Source organism: Camellia sinensis, unplaced genomic scaffold (genome assembly GCF_055761805.1).
Source record: "Camellia sinensis isolate YWXY unplaced genomic scaffold, ASM5576180v1 Unanchor1, whole genome shotgun sequence".
NCBI lineage: Eukaryota > Viridiplantae > Streptophyta > Magnoliopsida > Ericales > Theaceae > Camellia > Camellia sinensis.
Window position 1 is genome coordinate 26,748 of NW_028128987.1, and position 6,465 is coordinate 33,212.

The window sequence follows — 6,465 nt, forward strand, 5'->3', positions numbered from 1 at the left end:
TATATTTGAAAGTAATTTTTAAAAAAAAGTAATTTTAAAAAAAAAGAAAAACTGTTTGTATTAAATTTTTTATTTTAAAAAATAATAATTTTAATATTTTATTTCACTATAAAATTTTGCCACAAATTAGGCTCCGTTTGGTTTAATTTTGAAATTATGATTTAAGTGTAAAATTGTAATTTAATTGTGAAATTGTGAGTTGAGTTTTGAAAGAAAAAATTTATTTAGTTATGAGTTTTGAAAAAAAAATTGAAAAATGTTTTCAAAATAATTTTTAAATTTTAAATTTTGAAAAAAAAATTTGAGTTTTGAATTTTTGAATTGGAGTTGTATTTTGAAATATTTTGGATTTATTTTTTTAAATATTAAAAAATGTTTAAGAAAATATTAATTTTTATAAATATATAATTTAATTTTTTTTAAATATATAATTTTTATTTAATTTTTATTTAAATATTTTTATTTTATTTTGTAAATATGTTAATTTTAATATTTTAAAATCAAAATACAACTCCATACTCAAATCGTAACCAAACACATAATTCAAAACTCAATTCTAAAACTATTTTCAAAACTTATAACCAAATATATAACTCGAAATTACACACTTCTTTTAAAACTTCACACTCAAATCGTAACTAAACGCATAACAAAAAAAAATTAAAATATTTAAAAATATATTTATAAAAAATATATATATTTAAAATATTTAACAAAAAAAATATAGCACAAAAATGTATGAAATATAATGTATATTAAAATAAATAAATAAATATTTAAAATATAAAATATTTACCCTAAAAAAATAAAATTAAGAAAATTTTTAAATATTTAAAATAAATAAACCCAAAAATTTTCGAAATGCAACTCAAAACTCTTTTCAAACTTATAATTAAACAAATTTTTTCTTTTCAAAACTAAACTCAAAACACGACTCTACACTCAAATCATGATTTTAAAAAATAAAATTAAAAAAATGAATTTTTTTTTAAATAGAGTTTTGAAAAAAGTTTAATTTTAAGTTTTGAGTTATGTGTTTGGTTATAAGTTTTGAAAATAGTTTTTGAATTGAGTTTTGAATTTTGAGAAAATTTGATTGGTTATGAGTTTTGAAAACAGTTTTGAAATTTTTTAATTGGAATCACAATTCCAAAACAGAACCAAACACTACCTAGATGTCTCATGTGAGTTTCGCACATAAATAATACTATATGCACCAATTAATATATTAATTAGTATATTAACAGATAATGTGGCATAATTTTAAAGATTTTGAGTATTCATAATTTATATAACGGGTGGAGTCAATAATAATGTCATGACATATATTAATATACTAATTGATATATCAATTGATACATGTAGCATCATCGTTCACAAACGGACCCCACATCATTGAAATCTATTTCAGTGATTTCTTCTGTGCACTTAATACTTATTAAGAAAGTTTTTAAAATTTGCAAATATTATACTAAATTTGGGGAAAAAATAATTAGAGCATCTCCAACGGTGTACCAAATTTTTCACCAAATCTGAGTGAAAAATGAGTCATTTCCTTAATTTGATACTTCGCGCTCCAACAGTTCAACATCAAATCCGTTTCATCAAATTTGCACTGGGCAACCGGTTGGTTGACCGGCCGGTCGACCGGCCGGTCAACCGGTAATGGCAAAAAAAAAATTTTTTTTTTTTTTTTTTTTACCGGTTTGAACCTTTTTTTTTGAACTTTTTCAACTTTTGGTGGTCGACCGGGTGGTCAACCGGCCGGTCGACCGGGTGGTCGACCACCTAGGCAAAAATTTTTTTTTTTTTTTTTTTTGAGTCGTTTGAACCTTTTTGTGAACGGTCTGAACTTTCTCCGGGGCGACCGGTTGGTTAACCGGTTGGTCAACCGGATGGTCGACCCGTTCGTCTCATCCCAACGGTTAGGAACAGTGATTTGGTTAAACGCTTCGCCTGCACTCAGTTTGGTACCATTTTTGCTGAATTCTGGATTTGATATCGATCTGATGAAACCGTTGGAGCTTAAAAAAGTGACTTTTTCACCAAATTTTAAATTTGATGCCAAGTTTGATTCACCGTTGGAGATGGTCTTAGTGAAGGCCTAAAATCTAAATTTATTAGCCAATTTAATCTCTCCCAAAAAACTATTTATTGACCAAATTTTTTATGCTTATTTGTAGTGAAGTTAATTTATGTTTTTTTTGGTTTTTTTTTTAACTTGGTCCAATTTTTTTTATATTTAGAAAAAGGATTTTAAAAAATAAAGGTATTGACATTTTTTTTTATGAATTTACTAAAATCAGAAAATAACTAATATAGGAAAAATAATTGTGAAAAGGAAAAGGCAGCAGTCGTAAAAGTGACAGGAGAGAGATGCATAGGATTTGAAAAATGAAAAAAAATATATTGGTAACGTATAAGTTGAGAGTTAAGTGGTGGGCGTGAAAAAAGTGGAATTGAACTAGTCCTATATACACGTCTTCTTGACTTGGAAATGTAACGGCAAGTGTGAACCCAAATGTGGTGGATTGATAAATGCTCTCCATAAAGGGCGAAGAGAGAGATGAGGAAAAAAAAATGGTGGTGTTTTGTAGAGTTTTAAGATTATGATTTAATAATAAAGTTGTATTTTGAGTTTGTGAGTTTTGAAATTATGATTTAAAAAAAGAAATTTTGTTTGGTTATGCGTTTTGAAAAAAAATTTGAATTGAGTTTTAAATTTTTGATATGACATATGAAATGAGAAAAAAAATTTAATTATAAATTTTGAAAAGAATTTTCAAAACTTATAACTCATAACCAAACACACAATTCAAAACTCTATTGAAAATTCTAGTATTCAAAATTCATAACCAAACTCTTTTTAAAATTCAATTTAAAAAAATAATTTGTCATTTTGGTCTAAAAAAATAATTTGTATATTAAAAAAATATCAAAAACAAATATAATTTTTTTTTTCAAATAACAGGTGGCGATTAGTGATTACAAAAAAAAAAATTACACAGTTTCGGTCAACCGATCGGATGACCGACCGACCGAACGTCCAGGAGGATGACTGGATAGATTCAAAATTCAAAAACTCCTTTGCTTTTCATAATGGAGAAGACGAGAGAGAGAGAGAGAGAGAGAGAGAGAGAGAGAGAGAGAGAGAGAGAGAGAGAGAGAGAGAGAGAGAGAGAGAGAGAATATGTACGAATCTGCTAAACATGAAAGAAAAATATGTTTTGAAATGTGTGGTGGAATCACATTTTCAAAACTTCATCCAAATAATGCATGCAAACGGAGGGGTGGAATAATGATTAGAAAATATAACCAAACACAGCCTTCAATTCTCTTTTCACTTTTTTTTTATTTATATGTGTGTAGTAATGTTAGAAACACATCAGATTAAGGCCAAGTTTGGGTAGTATGAAATAATCTAAAAAGTCAAAAAATTACTTAAAAAGTTAAAAAGTTAACACTATTCACCAAAAGTCAACAATTACGGCTGCACAACTCCCAATCCTAATTTTTCCCTACAAACCAATTTTTACAATTTTTTATTACACATTTTTTCATAAAAAGTCAAAAAGTTAACCCAAACATCCATATTTTTTCCCTCAACTTTTTAGTTCAAAAAGACAAAAAGTGCACTTATTTAGGACACCCCAAACAACCCCTAAATATAGAAGAAGACATAAATATCTTATAAATGATGAATCTTATATATATATATATAAGTAGTTTTTTTTTTTTTTTATTTAGGTGGCACATTGTAAAGACTTAATTTTTTTTAAAAACAAAGTCAGATAAAAATGCATTTTCTATTTACATATAAAATCTTATATGAATTCAATTTCAATTATAATAACTAATTTTATATGGACTATGAGAGAGGAGTTTTGACCGTGCAAAATGGGGTCGAACTGTCAATATGATGGGCCAAGTTCGGCCCACCGCTTTGTGGTTAGCTGGGCCAAACTAAAGTACTTTTTGAGTTCGCTCAACAATGCTGATCGAGCTCCGTCTTCTCAGCCGAGATATTCGCCGCCTAGACTAAGTTAAATCCACCGGTCTGTGGTGAAGCAAATAGGATTGGATCTTGAATGGAGGGCAATGACAGCGCTTGCATATTTCCAACTGAGCTGATAGCTTGGTTGAGCTCTTAATGGCAACACGACGCGAGTCTCATGGGTAGTGATCACAATCCTAACCAAGCTAGCTCGGCCAAGAGTGTCTCGGTTGAGTGCTTCTTGTGCCCCAACAGTTTGTAGAGGACAAACAATGACCTGTACAAGTTAGTGTTGTTCCTGACAAGTACACGCATGTAAAAGAATAATGGAACAGAATGTCCTTGCCCTAGGACAATGGGGATAATGTGTGCTGCATGGGGAAGTAAGTCAAGCTATCTATATAAGACCTACGAGTCCATTCTGAAGGGTAAGCAATCTCGAGCCAAAATACTCTCTCATTCTCCTATATTCTCTAAGGGTGCTAACTAGACCATCAAAGGGATTTTCCGGTGAGACACTTGCCGGTTAGCTCAACTCTGTTGTGTTTACAGGAAAAACGACGTTGTTAAAGTGAACAAAACACGGAGGCAAGGAATACGGAAGTGAAAATTATTTACTCCCCGTACAGACTCTATTTGAGAAATACTTATTTTTTTATATATTTCTCATCATGTATATATTTCTTTTATATAGTTGATATTTTAATTTAATTATTACGATATTTGAAAAAAAAAATTATCTCGATATACAAATAAATAAATAAATAAATAAGACAAAATGTACTTAATTATATGTAATGCACAGAACAAATTTTTTTTTATATATATTTTATTTTTTGTCTATCTTATTGATGTCTTAATTTTAATTTATATTTAATTTTTTATTTAACATAAAATTATTTATTAGAAAAAGTTTATATTTAATTTAAAATTTATATACCTATATACAACATGTATGAATAATTCAAAAACAAATATTAAAGAAAAAAATCAATACTCTACATATTTAATTTATGTATTTTCTTCTTAATCTAATCACAACATATTTATATTTAATTTTTTAAATAAATTGTATAGTTCTATTTATATTTATCTTAATGAAAAAATTCGTAATAAATCCAATTTAGAGAGTGTCTAAGGCATTAGGTTCAGAGAATATTTTTTGCTGTTGAAAGTTTCACGTTTTGTGAAATAGTTTGGTAAAAAGTCCTATAAGACATTTTGTTTCCAATTTGACTTTTTGTTGACTATCTATTCAAATTTTTCTCTATCTTTTCTAATTTTTTACCTTATTTGTTTAATTTTTTAATCATTTCAATTCAAATTTTGCTTATCTGTTGTCCAAATAAAATTCTATCTAATCTTATTTTTGCCTATCTGTTCAAATTTTTCCCTTATCTATTCAAATATTTGTTCAAAATTTTATTGTCTCCTCAATTGTTTTTGCTTATAATCTATTTTTCAAAATTCTATCTGTTCAATTTTTATATATCTCTATTTTTTCTATCTGCTGAAATACAAGGAAAACCAAACCCTATCTGTTGAGCCAACTCAACCCTATTTATTGCAATACTAAGTCAAACCAAACCTTATTTGTCCATCATCAAACTCAACCCTATTTGTTGCAATAACAAGTCAAACTAAACCTTATTTGTTCATTATCATCATCATCAACAACAACAACAAAAATAGAGAGAAAAAAAACATCTAAAATAACAACAGATAGGCAAAAAATCTAAAAATCTCAAAGATCAATGTCTCTCTCTCTTTCTCTCTCTCCTATCTGTGTGTCTCTCTCTGTGTCTCAATTTTGGAGAGCTTTACAGACTTACATTTCAAGATTTCAATTTAAATCTTTAAACCAAATTGGCAATTCTCACAAAAAGAGATTTATAGATTTACTACATAATCCTTTCACAACAACTTCATCTAACTCAAAAAAAAAAAAAAAAAGGATATATATATGTATATAGCTCATGATTTACCCTTCTACTACTTGAAGACAGCAGTAGATCGGTGTAGATTTGGAGACCAATGGCTGAGACGGTAGTGGATCGGTGTAGATCTAAAGGATCTCCAAGTTGGTGACTATGGTACTGACCTTTTATGGATCTCCAGATCTAGGGGTTTATGAAGAAAAAAGAAGACTTAGATCGCTAGCGAGAATGACGGAGTGGGGGCCGACGAGGACGGAGGTGGAATCGGGAAGACGGCGATGCTAGTTGTGGCGATCGCTATTGCCAACATACAAGCTCGGTGGTGGGACCTTTGAGGATCGCCATCACCGATGTACGATCTTCCTCTTTAACAACCTCTCAGACTCATTGAGGGTCCAGTGGTCTCTCTAGCGCGACGGTGTTCTCAAAGATTAAGTAGAGCGAAGGTCGCGACTCTACCGGTGACTTATATCTCAAGGTCGTCGCCCTCTCTCGCTTTCTGCAGTGGTTAGACTTCGCCGAAAAAGGTTACCG